The sequence below is a fragment of the Halictus rubicundus genome, chromosome 4, assembly GCF_050948215.1.
Source record: "Halictus rubicundus isolate RS-2024b chromosome 4, iyHalRubi1_principal, whole genome shotgun sequence".
In the NCBI taxonomy this organism is placed as follows: Eukaryota; Metazoa; Arthropoda; class Insecta; order Hymenoptera; family Halictidae; genus Halictus; species Halictus rubicundus.
In genome coordinates, this window is record NC_135152.1 from 2,872,008 (window position 1) to 2,888,517 (window position 16,510).

The window sequence follows — 16,510 nt, forward strand, 5'->3', positions numbered from 1 at the left end:
CACCAAAATTTCAGCCATTTCGGACGCTCAGTTATTGTTTAACAGTCGTTTCAGTAAGTTGCTGTGAGTGTTTTTGTGAAAATGGAAAAACTCGAGTATCGAGCTGTGATTAAATATTTATTTTTGAAAGGCAATACGCCTACGCAAATCAAAGAAGAGTTAGACGCTGTATACGGGAACTCTGCACCATCATTGACCACCGTGAAATTTTGGGCAGCTGAATTCAAACGTGGCCGTACCAGCTTGGGTGACGATGAAAGTTCGGGACGCCCAAAAACTGCAACCAGTGACGATAACATCGCTAAAATTCAGCAAATGGTGCTAGACAACCGTCGAATTAACGTTAGAGAGATAGAAGAGGCCATGAATATATCCAAAGAACGTGTTTGTCACATGTTGAATGAAGATTTAGGCATGAGAAAGCTGTCTGCGCGTTGGGTGCCGCGTTTCCTCGCGTTGGATCAGAAACGTGTTCGAATGAACATTTCGATCGCTCTTTTGGCGCAATTTAGGCGCAATAAATCAGAGTTTTGGCGCCGACTAATTACTGTTGATGAAACTTGGATACACCATTACTCTCCAGAATCAAAAATGCAGTCAAAACAGTGGCCTGCTTATGGGGAATCGGCGCCAAAAAAGGCAAAGGCTGTTCCTTCGGCTGGGAAAGTGATGGCGACTGTTTTCTGGGACAGTCGTGGAGTTATCTTTATTGATTATCTTCGAAAAGGGAAAACCATTACAGGAGCATACTACGCATCATTACTTGACAGGCTGAAGGCAGAAATTGCGGAAAAACGGCCACATTTGCAGAAAAAAAATCTTGTGCCACCAAGACAATGCGCCGTCTCACACCTCAACGATTGCCATGGCAAAAATCCACGAATTACGGTTTGAACTGCTTGATCACCCACCTTACTCACCAGATCTAGCTCCAAGCGACTTCTTTTTGTTCCCCAAGTTAAAAGTTGCACTCGGAGGACAGAGATTTTCATCAAATGAGGAAGCCATCACCTTTGTAAATAGCTATTTTGCAGAGAAAGACGGCAAGTACTATTTGGACGGGCTGGAGAGATGGGAGCATCGCTGGGACAAGCGTATAGACTTACAAGGAGACTATGTAGAGAAATAAAAATAATTTTTAGGAAAAAATGCCTTATATCTTTGTTAGGTCGGAAACTTTTCAGACCACCCTCGTAGGTTGCTCGAAGGGTTTTGCTTCTCGCGGGATCTCGACCGGTCGAGACACGCGTTCGATCGGTCGATAATCGTCCCCCGTGTTCGACGCGGAAAAATTCAACGGCGCGATAACGAGCGCGGATGATCGATGGTTTGACACAGATTCGACGGATGTAGGATCACTCGTCGGGACGTCCGTCGTCGGGATATCAACGGGGCTTCTCCGTTCCATATCGCGGAGTCAGCGGCTATTAGGCACGCGCGTACACCATTCGAAAAGAGAAAATAGAAAGAGCTGTATTAACGCGCGTAATTACCGCCGCCGGGAATAAGATAGAGCTCCCTCGGACGGGGGCGTAATTAGGACTGCTAATCGCGTGTCCAACGCTTCTCTTTTTCCACCACCGGGCGACAATCTCTGCTCCAATTATGATGCTTCACCCACGTATTTAAACTTAGATCGACTCGCCAACTCCGTCGGATTTTCCGCCACCGAAATAGATTGAAAGCTGTGTCATCCTCGCATCTTATTCCCTTGCACTACGATTTAATTTATTATTGCAGTGAGTAAACGAAACTCATATTTATTATTTAGACTCGATGTTATACGGGGCTACTATCAATATATTTTCATCGCGATCGAGTATGTTCGCCGAGTGGTTCATCTTGAATCGTTTGCTAATTATTTCTGTCGAAACCAGGAAAACACTTTAAGAAAGCGTGTGTAGTACTATGTATTCGCGGATGCAAGATTGAACTACTAAAGTAGAATAATATACAGTACACGGAAAACGAAGCAATTAGTGCTGCCTGAAACGACTCTGTATACATAGAAATTAATATATTCTTGCGATATGAATTTACGATATTGCAATTACTTGAACTGTATTTCAACAATTTCTGCTCAGCGGCCAGTGTTTTCCAATAATTCTGCCGTCTGTCGGTGATCGTAAACGTTATTGGAACTTCTATAACGCAATTCGCTTGCTCCCCTGCGTACCGAATGATAAAAATAATAAAAATAACGAAACCATCGACGAGCGAACGGTGCGCTGCTAAGTAGTAAAAGCGCGCGATGGTCAGACGCCCAGGGAAATGGCATTTGCAGTTTCTCCTATTCCTATCGCGTTTATTCCGAACCTTGTTCGAAGATGCTTCAATTCGTTCATTCGTGTTCTCGTTTTACTCGACATTTATTGATTGCGAAAATTACAAGTCCTTTCTGAGCGGTGTGTTACGCGACGCTCGAAACACGAGCGTAATTTCTCCATGGAAAGCGTGGACGAGCTGTTGGAAGCCACGCATCGTTAGGGTCACCGGAGTAACAGAACGCTCGAAATGTAAACTCGCGATAGATTGATTTTCACGAGGGGATGTCTGCCGTCGATGCCGGTAAATCGTGCGTGATGCAAGTCGTTAGGGAAAGTGCACTTTAACGCGTCCTATAGTGGGGCTAATGTAATTCCCGTTCGTCGATTTGTTGGCCGAACCGCGGCCAGTCGGCACCGATCGCTAACACGTTCGCCGCCGAAATTCCGAAAGTCGACTTTTCGTTTCCCCTCGCTGCTCCTTCGCCGTTCATCGAACACCAACGAAAATATTACCACGGAAAAGTTGCAAATATTCTCTTCACAAAACTAGACTACGAATTTGATTGATTTATGAGAAAAACGAGTAGCTGCGATTTGACACAGTGCAAAGATCGAAAGAATTGAATCAATTTTGGACCTAGTCAAATCAATAAAATATAGAAAAATTTGATTTCGCTTAAGGATCAGAACTTCTATGTCGTTCGTATTGCGTTGCTATATTTTCACTGTAATTGAATAATTCTGTCGACAGGTTTTGCAGAGAGTTCGATAATTAGGTGGTTCCGAGTGTAAACGATTGAAAATATTAAAAGGCAGCGTAAAGCAGAGGCAAGATATCAAGTTTCACGGGGCAGCACTTAGCGCTCCTGTAAAAGTGAAATAATTTAGTGGAGAACGGCGTGGCCGGGTCGGCAAGTTTCATCGAAATTGCCGTCTATTAGGGTCGTCGAATGCCGTCGTAACGAACGCACCGGTGTGTTTACCGGGGGAACAAAGGCGAGCCGTCTCGAGCGTTATGAAATGCTCAATAAATTGGAAGAGGAATAGTAATCACCGGGAAAATCGTGGAAGCGGACTCGCGGAAAGGGCATTCGATTAATTAATTGTCGAAGGGCGCTCGATTCTTCCACGCCATCGACGCTGCAACGACCGCCCGATTCTTTTGTCGTCCTCCCCGTCCCCCTTCTCCTTTATTTCTCTATCGTTTTATACCTGGTCATCTACTTCTACCCCGGGGAGGACAAAGGGGAGACAGGCTGAGTCTGCGACGTCTGCTTTTTAAACGGATAAAGACGCCGCCGCGCCGCCCCGTCGACGGCGTACGCCGCTTAAACGTGCCATTCTAGCCGAGCGAAATTATTTTTACTTCTACTTATTCACGGGGCTACCTTTCACGTATTTTTAGATCGGTCGCTCGTTGGTCAAATCGATTAACCACGTGAAACAAACAGTTTGAAAAAAATTCCAAGCAAAGCCGAATTAACAACACTGAACCAACCGAGCATTAAAAGTGGCTAGTACGTATATTTACTTGAATAAAGAAATCTATTGAATCAATTCTCATGAAGACGTTGGTTTAACACGTTGACCGCCACGTCACCCATATGTGGGTGACGGAATTATTTGTCCAAGTTTTAAAATCAATTTTTACGTTAATATATTCATTGTACCAAATTTGGTTAGGATCTGTAAAATGCAAGAAAGTTGGAGGACTACTCAATATCATATATTTAATTATTTTCAATTTTTATTTCATTAAATAACTTACTTTGATTTTATGGAATTTTTGAGGTTTCTAGTTTGGCAGTCAAAGTGTTAAAGAAATTTAGTTTCAGATATATTGGATGACTCAAAAGCAAAGCAATCATTTAGTTGTGTGGTAGAAGCTGTGGTATACATATATAAGAGGTCTGCGGCTGGTAGAGAATTAATAACAAATATGCGTTGCTCTCTAAATTAAAGTTTTATTTTTTAGTTTCACGCTAATTTCTATGTACAATATTTACAAAAATCTACCTGTAAAGTAAAGAAACGACATTTAATGTTATTAATCGCAATAATATATTTTTATAATAATTTTTCCTAACCGTGTGTCACTCTTTCTTACTGCATTTCATCTGCTACCGTGTGCGGCGCCACTCATCCCCGACGCTCAGCCCGATCAGTGGTCGAAACCGTTAAAGTAACTATATAGTTACTTTACACATATACAGGGTGGCCCACATAACCCTTAACAGCTCAATATCTCGAAAACCATGCTATCGATTTTAAAGTTCTTGATCTTAAATTGCATGGATCTGAAGGGCCTTTCTAATTACATAAGCGTGAAGTGGCGCCCCCTTTCCCTTTAAAGGGGCCGGAGTACCTTTATAATTTTAAAAGGAACCCCCTATAAAACGTTACATATTTTGATTCTACAGGAAAAAACAAGTAAATTTTGTCTGAAACATTTTTTTGTCAAATACTTCCATGATGAGATATAACACTTTGAAATTTCGAGTTGTAGGAACTTACTTGAAGCGCTCGGAAATAGCGTTATGGAATTATACGCGCTTGAGTCAAGCAGTTGATATTATGTTTATTTACATGCCCTGAATTCATAAAAGTGGCATCATCGGAAAAAAGTATTTTGCACAAAAAGTTATTTTCCACAACACCCTGCAGCCACTCACAAAATGTTACGCGATAATCGTAATCTGCTATCGAAAGCTCTTGTGATAAAATCATGTGATATGGATGATACTTTTGCCGTTTCAAAATTCGTTGAATTGATGAACGACTAATATGTAATGTTCGTGCAAGTGTACGTTGACTAATATGAGGATTTAATGTGATTGCAGCAAGAATATTGACACTATTGTTTTCATTAGTGACGGGTTTAGGTTTATTGTCAGTTTTTTTACACAATTCACCGTGCTCACGAAGCCGCTTTTCTAAATTATAAAATGTTACATGACATTTTTTGATCCCATAACGTTCAAAATACATCACTGCTGCACGCCGATCATTTTTTTGGCATTCACCTAACGTTAATAACATATTCACTTCTGTATCAAAAATAGCCATAATCACAATGTTACTGCTTGAATAACAGCTCTATACTGAGAACGTTTTCATGGATAATTGAGTCAAACTCAAGAATTGTAAATATTATTGTTTGTGTTTCTTCACGAATCAGCAAAGGACTCGAGCGCGTATACATAATTCCATAACGCTATTTCTGAGCGCTACAAGTAAGTACCTACAACTCGAAACTTCAAACTGTTATATCTCATCATGGAAGTATCTGACAGAAAATGTTTCAGACAAAATGTACTTGTATTTTCCTGAAGAATCGAAATATGTAACGTTTTATAGGGGGTTCAATTTAAAATTATAAAGGTACCCCGACCCCCTTTAAAGGGAAGGGGGGCGCCACTTCACGCTTATGCCATTAGAAAGGTCCTTCAGATCCATGCAATTTAAGATCAAGAACTTTAAAATCGATAGCATGGTTTTCGAGATATTGAGCTGTTAAGGGTTATGTGGGCCACCCTGTATATTAAGAATGGAAAGCTTGTAATAGAGTACAGTGGAATTAAAAACCGTCTTCTTTTCAGAGCCATTGAGACCGAAAATAAACTAAACCAACTATATTGAAAGATTCTTCGTTTTCTTATTTTTGGTCTAGTAGAACTCCATTTCGAAGCAATTTCTTGGCGACGACGGTCGAACCGGCCGCGGTTAGGTTCGGTTTAAGCCAATTTCGCCGCCGCTATAAATTCTGCTTTCCTCTCGGCTCTGTTCCGCCCACTCTCTCTCCGTTCTCTCCGATCTGTGCCGTCATATTTCCTCGTTTTCGCCGTCGCGTCGTTACAGACGGCCCCGCGACGACCCTAAATCTCAACTTTTCAAACGGACCGAAACTGCAGTCTTCTCCCACGGCCGCTCGAGAATTTATCGGGGAATGGGGTTCGCTTGCAAATTAGCAGCGTTCGATTCCGCAAAAGTCGGACACGGTCTCGGGGAGAACTTTCCACCGACCGGCAAGCAAGAAAACGCAAGTTCCACGGGGAAACCTTCGGAAGACTTTGAACAGTTGCGCGACACGAAAACGCACAGTTCACGGCTCAGGTGTCCGCCAGTCTATCGCTAAACCAGACTGCGATTCTTTGTGCAAATTACCATTTTTCTCAGGCATTTTAAAGAGACGAGAAAGTGTTATCTACTCTTCTGCCATATTTGTCGAACGAGGGTGTGACCCTGTTAGAAAAGACGAATTGTTTGTACCACAATTTTTTAAATGGGAAGGAATAGGAATTTTAAATAGAATTTGAACTTGAACGCTTTAGCAATGATACCGTTCCGATCGTTAAATTTCTCGGAGAAATTCTCTGGAAGAGTCCATTGTGCGAGGAGATTTTTAACCGCCTCGTTCTGTTTGACTCTTTCTGGTACGGGCGTGTTCCTCGAGGGAGAAAATCGAAGCGAACGGATCGCGATGGCGGAAAGGAACGCGCGGCATTCTTGCTCGCGGAACGACGAAGGAGTTGATTTCGCGAGTGAACGGGACTTTGCAGCATTGTGCTCGACGCGGGTACGGGTTGTAACTTTGAAACCCGGTGGGGATGGATGGGAGGGGGTCGATAGTCGCGAAGGCCACGGCGCTTCGTGGAAACGAGATGAAACGGCCCGGTGGAGAGCTCGGGGAAACTCGTTTTCGAGACGGACAAAGAAATTGTAAATTTCTCCCTTCGGGTCGGACTTTCCGGGCACGGAACCCGTGGAAAACACTCGTGGACACTTCTAGGTCGTTGAGCGGGAGTGCGGCCGCGCGCAATTTGAAAAGAAAAAATCGAGCTTGGGAGAGGGGGATTGCGTGCCCGCGACACGAGCCACTCGGCGCTGCTAACGAGTATTTAATATCAGTATCTCCAGGCTGAAAAAGTGATTTTACGAACGAGAGCGCGCTCGCGGATTAATTATGCGCCCTGTAAAACAGTCCCGACCGCCGCCATCGCCGCCGTTTGATATCTCGAGTGGGTAAATACGCGGAGAAACAGCGGTAATTGAGGGCTCGAAACGTTTCGAACCGGTCCCGGCGAGTTTCCGCTTCACTTCGAACGAGAGCGAGTTTACCTGCTCGTTTTTCCTTCGTACGCACGCGCGCGCGCGCGCATCGCAGTCGAATAATTATTTTATACCGAATCTGCCGTCGTCTCCTCCCACCGAATGCTTGTCGTAGCTTCAATTTTACCTTCCTCCGCGAGCAGACAATTATCGAGCGCGCTCGTGCCACGTAATTAGAGTCGCGTCGAATATCAACAAATACGCGAGTCAACGCGACACAATAACACGCAACAGCATGCTTTGAAATACCATTAGCCAACCGAGCAGCTGCCAGTCATTACAGCGCGAGCGTTTATGCGTTTATGCTGCGAAACATTTCCGCTTCTCCCGTTTTAATCCTGATTAAAGCGACTCTTCTTAATCCTTAAATGAAATACCGAGCAGAAATATATATATTGAACATCGATTGATCGAATCGCTGCATTTTTCGAGTCGATTTCGAGAGCCGCCGGCTTTCTTTGTTTCGCATGTCAATGGAAACGTTTGCGAATGCGTTTTGATCACAGCGTGAAACGGCCGATGTTTTTTGACTCCCGCGGAATGAAAAGGACCAGGGTCATGGGTCGAATATAAACTGGAGTCCGGGTTTTTGAGCAACCAATGCCATTTTACTCTCCTGAATAGAGCCCGCGCGCAAACACCGGCCTGCCACTGTGTAACGTATAATGCATAATGCGCAGCAAAAACGGACGCGGTTGTATCGAAACAGACAGCACGGCGCACAGTGGTGCCAAGGTGGCAAAAAATCCTTTTTATAAATTTTCGGTTTTTATAAAAAAAAATTATTTTTGTATAGCCTAATAGTGCGTGCATGATGTGCCAAAATCAGATTTTTGAAAAACAATTTTTTTACGGAGATATACGCATGGTAAATAACCATTTCCTCGCTCCTGGGAATTCATCAGTTTTCAGTGCGATAGTTATGTAATTACTCCGTCTATAATTGAATACTTAGGGGTCTACAAATCATATGGGTTATTGCAAATGGCTTCAACTATTAACTGGCAAAAAAAATTTTTACAAAAAAAGTTGTTTAACATTAAGTAATATGGACTAACCTGAAGCCCCTTTGCGTTACGGTCATTTTTTATTTATGGAGGAATACAAAAACTCCTTTGAATAGCTTCGATCTGGAACTAATCGTTTTGGCAAGTTATAATATTGATCTAGCTTCGTGTAAAATTTCATGAGATACTTCGAAACGCTTTCGCCGCAATTTAAGTTTAAATATCAACTTTCGGAATTTCCAAGAATGAATCGCGCGGAAGTCACGATTATTTGATGTTTCAGGTGAAATTTTTAAGGGATACATATCAGATAATAAAAAAAAATGTGACATTCATACATATAAAAAAATATTTATATAACAATTTTTTATGTTAAATAAACAAAGTTTTCGTTCACCGGACCACTGTCGCAAAAATGCAACAGGTATTTTTTGGTAGTGCTCCAACGAACGCTATAAAAATAATTTATGTAAGATAAAAAAAATTGTTATTAAATACTTTTTTATACATAAAAAATTAATAAATCATATGCACTTCACATTTTTCTTTATTATTTAGAAATATTCCTAAAAAATTTCACCTGGAACATCAAATAATCATAACGTCCGCACGATTCACTGTAGGAAATTCCGAAAGTTGATATTTAAACTCAAATTGCGGCGAAAGCATCTCGAAGTACCTCTTAAAATTTTGCACAAAGCTAGATCAATATTATAACTTGCCAAAACGATTAGTTCCAGATCGAAGGTATTCAAAGGATTTTTTGTATTCCTCTATAAATAAAAAATGAGCGTAACGCAAAGGGGCTTCAGGTTAGTCCACATAAAGAAATTATTTAAAAATTTTTTTTGTTTAAACAATTAATTCTAACTAACTACTTCACTTTTCCCTTCATTATAAATGATATATCCCTAAAAAATTTCACCTGAAACATCAAATAATCATGACATCCGCGCGATTCATTTTGGACATTCCGAAAGTTGATATTTAAACTTAAATTGCGGCGAAAGCATCTCGAAGTATCTCTTAAAATTTTGCACAAAACTAGATCAATATTACACGTTACCAAAACTATTAGTTCCAGACCAAAATCTATTAAAGGATTTCTTGTATGCTTCCATAAATAAAAAATGGGCAGAAAACAGAGATTCTCGATTAGCCCATGTTACTTAATGTTATCAACTTTTTACAAAAATTTTTTTTTGCCAGATAAGCGTCGTACCTGTGGCAATCTCTCCACAAATTTTCAAACAAATTCGTTGGATAGTTTCGTTTTTACAGATTTGTTGCCGCTTTTTGGCCATTTGGCACCACTGTGCGGCGTTCGCCGATTCGCTCGCTCGCCACGTTTTTTACGCTATTGATATTCACGCGAATCGAGTCTATCGACACGACGCGCGAACATTTCAATATAAATGAGTGGGCGCGGGGAGAGACGCGACACTTAATCAAACGTGTTCGATACGCGGCGCACGCGTGTTCGATGAAGTCCATCGGAAAAGAATATTCGAACACGCGTTCGTTTATATTTAGCATTCCACTATTTATTCGACTCTGCAAATGCAATTGTAGCGTCGACGCCGCACAGTGGGCAATTTGGACGAAATCGGATTCAAAATCAAAGAACTTTCGATAGAAATAAGGTACAGCGATGAAATTTTTTTAAATTAAAACTGAAACTTTGTAGAATATGGGAGAAATAGGGAGATTATGGTACGAACGTTTTTTAACCTTGAGAAAATTCGTTAAACTTGCACAATTTCAAGAAAATTGTGGTTTTTCCAATACCACGCGCGGAACAATTTTTTTTATCACATCTTGCGCGGGAAGCGACTGAAGTCGTTTTGTGCGGATTTCACATCTTGAGCGGGAAGCGACTAAAGTCGTTTTTCACGGATTATTGATGGATTATTGTTATCGATGGGTTTTTGTGATCGATGTGTTTTTACAATAAAATCGGATAGACATGCGTTGCAAAAATAGAAAACGTGCGTTGCAAGAATGAATGCAACACGGTAAGACTTTGGCGGCAAAGTGCCCGCGCAAGATGTGTTAACATGCTATACATCATTTCCCATAGATTTTTTCACGCTGATTTCAAATCTGGTCTCAAAATTTGTCTACGACCTCAGAGTTTTGCAAAAAATAGATTTTTGTGACAAAAACAAATGAAATCATTTTTTCGTTGAAATGATTTGATAACACACTAGTTTGAAGGTATATCGTATTTTCATATATAAAACACAATAAAATAATAATAATGAAGTATTTGAACGTTTCGAGTTACTTACGAAACATGAAGCACTTCGCATCTCGTCATCACTTGACGTATCGCTGTCATTGCTACTGGCACTTTCTGCAGACTGTGTGTGGCTGTAATGTAGTATAAATTAGATATCTATTGTCCATAATTATATTTTCATTTACAGAGGAAGTAAGGTAAGTATTTAATTTTTTTAACTTACGTATTTTCATCAACGAAGTTTCTAACTTCTAGTGCTATTTTCTTTCTTTGGTACAACTTTAATCGATCTTTTACTAATATGAGTGAAATTTTCGGGTCGGTTAAGTACACTGCTCGATTAAAAACGTCTAGGATTCTATTCTTTCGGCTATTTTGTCGCGAATGAAGTAACATATTTTTAGATTCTAACTGAGCTTCTAACTGAGAACTGCATAATGCTTCTACACGGTTGTATATTTCTTCAGGATAAGGAGAGCGAACCCTCATCTAGTCTCGCCTCAATGTCTTGTATCTCAAGTACGTGTTCGACTAAGTTTCTTATTCATCAGTAATTTCCACATAGGAACAAGCATTTTAGAATATCGGATTTAAGAAAGAAGAATATTAGTAAAAGTGAAAAACGACTTTAGTCGCTTCCCGCGCAAGATGTGATAAACAAAATTTTTCCGCGCGTGGTATTGGAAAAACCACAATTTTCTTGAAATTGTACGAGTTTAACGAATTTTCCCAAGGTTAAAAAACCTTATATACCATAATCTCCCTATTTTTCCCATATTCTACAAAGTTTCAGCTTTAATTTAAAAAAATTTTCATCGCTCTACCTCATTTCTATCGAAAGTTCTTTGATTTTGAATCCGATTTCGTCCAAATTGCCGACTGTGCGCCAGGGCCACGATCATCTCGATTCCGATATTCGAAGCGCGACTAACGATTTCTCAAAAGGCCCCTAAAAAATACAATGTAAGCATTTACGCAAATATAGACTTTTATAGTCAGTTGGTGTTGGAATAAATTCGAAAGCAAATAACAGGTTCCTGCACTTTCCGAATATTTTCGATTCGATCCTCCTCGTTCGGTCAAATAGATGCGATTTGCTGTTTCAGCCAGTCGTATCACGAATCGCGAATTAGAGTAGTGATGAAATCAGTCAAGGGTAGGCACCACTGTTCAGTAAAATTGTAATTGTTCGTACGTTTATGCGTTGTCGATGCAACAATCGGAGAACTATCAAAATTTGGACTTGCACGGTTTTTCCACCGGTCTTCGATTTTAATCAAGTTGCGACCAACCATCCAGCTGAAATATATTGTGATCGCTTGATTTGTATGCAAAATAAATGTTTTCTAAGTCGATTATAAAAAAAAAGAAAACAGATAGAGAATGATGTAATAATATTCTTAAGTTCTTCTAATGTCTTCGCAGTTTTATATTCCATAAAATCCCCGGCGAGGAATGACAAAAATATTTATTCCGGCAGCGTTACAATCGAGTGACGTGTGCGTGTAGAAAAGTGATTCCGGATCACAATTGCTACTAGAATACGGTTTGATCAGCGATGAGAAATAACAATACGGATATTGTACGCGCGTTCTATCGAGCGGCGTGCCCGTGCATAGAAAAAGCGAATCGAATATCGCGACGGAATCGCGTGAAAACAGACGAGCGTACGAAACGCGGAACGATTGTTCGGGTGGTATCGATAGAAGATAAAGCCTTTCGAGTGCTCGATATTCGTCTCGCATCCCGCTAGGAAAACGAACAAGCGAAAGAATAATCCGGAAAAAGGTGTTAGTCCCGCGTGCGCGGTTTCATTCATCGGCACGCACCGAGAATTGCTCTCGACGAACGTCAGAGGTGGAACGGGACCGCGTTCCCAGGAAATTCTGCGACCGATACATTCGGGGTAGAATCCCGAAATGCACCCGTCGAATCTAGGATAAAGTCGTGTCCGGTATGCAAGTAACGGTTCGAGTTCCTGTCCGCGGTGGCGAGTCGCGATCGTTTGGCGACCGTTGCCGTCGCGGAACGCGATACAATGGGCCAGCAACGCGATAACCCTGCTCGAATGCCAATTCTCGCTTTACGATACCCTTGTTTTATCTCCTCCGCTTTAAACCACTCGGAATTGGACAATCCGCTCGACCGAGACCGCCGAAGTCCGATGGTACCCGGAAAAACTAAAAAGCTAGCCGTATCGTACGGTCTCTCCGCCGTCCATTTGTACACGTTTGAAATTTTTATTCGCTAGCTCTCCCCTGGATATATCGACCCCCTCGCACGCCCCGCATTTTCCAATTGGTTCTAGCTCGCATGTCTGACCATTTTCCGGCGCGGTATTCTAGCGAATCTATCCAGTTCGGTAGTTTGTGCGAGAACGCGTCGAATATCGGCATCTGGGCCAGATAAGGACCAAATGGAAAGGCTAATGAACCATTCGATAGGCCACCAAGGAAAACCATATTGTCTAAAATTTTAACCCTACGTCTCGACCGAGAGGCTAGTTATAGGATAAAATGGAAAAGATTAGTCTTTCGTCTATGTTCCCTATTTAGTCACATGCGAAAATTCTGAAAAAAAAACAGACGTCAAATACCCAGATTTTTAAGTTGAACAACCTGGCCATGAAAACTGAAAAATCGGAGAAAATGCAGATCCCGCACAGAAGTTTAACAGCGATTTATATTTTTACAGTATCAGTGTATAGGCATAAGTATCGTTCGCTAATTTTACCAGATTTTTCGGTGAGGTGAGCCGTGGTAAGAAAAGTTTTCCCCGCGAAAAACTAATGTCGAATTACAGTTTTTACGTCTGACGCAATCCGGTATGTGTATTATCACCGTTAAACGGAATAAGGGCGGTGGGGCATGTCGAAGGGTTTCGGAGCGTTCCCTTATCTGCGAAAACGTCTCGATAGTTCTCGTCGGCTGAAATTCGCGGGGATTCAACAGGATTAGTTGGCCGCCGAGCCTTGACACGAGGTTCCAGTCCTCGGTTGTTGGAAAGTTTCGGCGATTTAACGAGCGCGGATTGCTGCAACGCGAAACCAACTCGAGCGAAACCGCTGTGTTTGCCGCGATGTTTGCCTGTCGAGGCAGCAGAAGTGTGTACACTTCCTAACGTCGCCGAAGAGTCACTTAGACCTCGGGAAGGGATCTCCGATAGCTCAAACATGTCCCGGCTCGTGTAACGCGTCCATTTTCCGGATCCCCCGTTCCCGTTCCTGTTTGTCTCGCGAAACTTTCTTCTTGGCGACTTGACCGTTCCGGTGCGAGCGTGGCAACGAAATCACAAAGCTGCGCCGAGAAATTGAAACGGCGGTATTCTATCCGACAGCAACGATCGTTACGCGATAATAACTCTGTTGAAGAGGTCGAAGTAGCACGAGCAAACTCTCGCATCAACGAAATAATAACGCGCATCGATTGGCAGACACAAACAGAGTTCAAGAGAACAAACACTCGAAACTGCTGCGCGAGTCGTGGAGTCATCGTTGGTGCTGCATTCTCTTCGCTTGCACGATAATCGAGAGCGAACGTTCGTGCATTATAGCCATGGCCGAGCTACAATTTTGGAATTGTTCGATGGACAATGGGCGAATCGACTTCTTTTCAACTTGCCACGGTTATCCAGAAGGCTATAAGCAAGTTTTCGCACGATCGAGTGTCAAGCCCTTCACTTATAGAACGGCCCGCAACTATAGTCGCCCGTAAAAACGTTACGCTCATCGACAACAATCCTAACGGGATCTTCTCATTAAAAATAAATCCCCTCGCCGCGTGTTTGTCTACACATAATTCATCGCGTATCGATTCGCGCCGAGCCGGCCCGAATGAAGATCCCATAATTCGTGCGATACGAAAAATGCGAACGATCGATGTGTATAGCGTAAAAATGCTGGTCCGAGAAAAGACAGCGGGAAGTACAATAAAGCTGTGATCGTAATTGCGAATAAATGGGCATTGTTCTCGTTGGCAGAGGAGTAGGAAAACGGAACAAAAGAAGGACGTGGATGGAGGGCGTGTGAAACGAGCGAGAGAGAGAGAGAGCGAGAGTGAAGCTACTTGGTTATGTAGGTGATCGGGGCCGGAAGCCGAAGGAGCTATCGAAAAAGTTGAATCGGTTGCCAGCTCTGTTAGCCAGATTAGAAAATTTGATGGCGGCCACGCTGATCCAGCTCGAATGCGACGAGTTCCTCTTTGCACAAGGACTTCCAATTAAATGGCACGACCCAATTCGAACCTTGTCCGCCTGTGCGTTCGAATTCTCTTTCTCTTTCGCTCTTGCAAGATTGTCCGACTTATGTATCGGGCATCACTGATAATGTTCAAAGATTTGTTTCAGTTTCTCAATTTGCTGATGATATAGCAATTGACTACAAATTCAAATCCACAAAGAGAGGTATTAAAGTTATAGAAAAGGCTATTAAAATGATTAAAGATAACCTTTATGACTTGGGCTTAGATCTATCTCCTGGGAAAACTCTTCTTCTTCATTTTAATAATAAAAAAATTCCTCCTGGTACAGTTTCGATTGAAATAGATACATTCACTGTTAAATCTAGTGAAACTGCGTTATTAACGACTGCGTTATTATTGACTGCGTTATTAAAAAATGCTCGAACGCCCTCAATATAATAAAATACATACGTAGCACGTGGTGGGGATCCGAACCGGCCACACTCCTTTTTTTATATAAAATTTATGTGCGATCCATTATTGATTATGGGTCTTTCGTGTACTCTCCTAAAAGACGAAATATCTCCGAAAAACTTGTAAAACTGCAATTTTCTGCTATAAGAATGGCTTTGGGATATCGTAGAAGTACCCCTACCAATTTATGTTGGCTGAATCTAAGCTCCCGCTGATAAAAGATCGTTCAATGTTTCTCTGTAATAATTTTCTTGCTAAACTCCACTCAAATGAAAGATCACTTTGTCTCAAAGCTATTAAAGGATACTATAATAGAGTTAAAAATAGAGCAGTTAGGTCTAATGACATATTGAGTTTCTGCATAATTTCTTTTCGTAAATTTTCTAACTTAATTGAATCTGAAATTAATTTCAGTATCTTTTGTTATGATTTTAAAACGCTTACTACCTCAATTCCCTTTGATTTTGAATTTGGATTCAATCTCAAAAAATGTGATGACCGTGACCAGAAAATCGAGAGTCTGATTGAGGATCACCTCTGCTTTCGCTATATTTACTGACGGTAGTACAATTTTAAATGCAGAATTCGTCGGTTCCGCTTGTTTCTGCCCTGAGTTAAATTATCACACAACTAAGAGTGTCGACTACAATGCCTCTGTGTTTACAGCAGAGTGTATTGCTTTGAATGATGCTATTGATTTAGCGATGAGCTATAATAACCAAAGCTTTGTTATCTTGACAGACTCTCTTAGTGCTCTAGTAAGTCTGAAATCTCCTAAACTTAATGTTAGAACTAACAGATTCATCTTGGAAATTCAAAGAAAATTTATTCAATTTCATGAAAATTCCAATAATCACTCGATAAAATTCTTCTGGATTCCGGCCCACTCGGGAATACGGGGTAACGAGAGGGCTGATGCGCTAACTAAAGAAGCTACTGTTGCCAGTTCCTTGAAGGTCTCTAAGATTCCATTTACTGACCTATCCGAAACTTTTAAGAAGGATGCGATTTTAAATACAGTTAAAATAATAAAAGATCAAGGGCTACATAAGGGTAAAGCTTATTTTCAACGATTCTACAAAGATGTTCGTTCACCTTGATTTGGGCATAAAAAGCTAACCCGTCAATGCATTGTTTCAATTAATCGACGCAGGGCGGACCATTATCATTTGGCTGCTTCACTTGCTCGCATTGGCATCATCGATAACCCCAAATGTAAATGTAACCAAGATC

The 16,510-nt window shown here is 41.5% G+C and overlaps 1 protein-coding gene across 3 annotated transcripts in view; it reads left to right on the forward strand.

Moving 5' to 3' along the window:
* The window catches only part of Sff (BRSK family serine/threonine-protein kinase sugar-free frosting), a 55,091-nt gene that overhangs the window by 12,808 nt on the left and 25,773 nt on the right, over nt 1-16,510 (forward strand). The gene's annotated exons all lie outside the window — the stretch shown is intronic.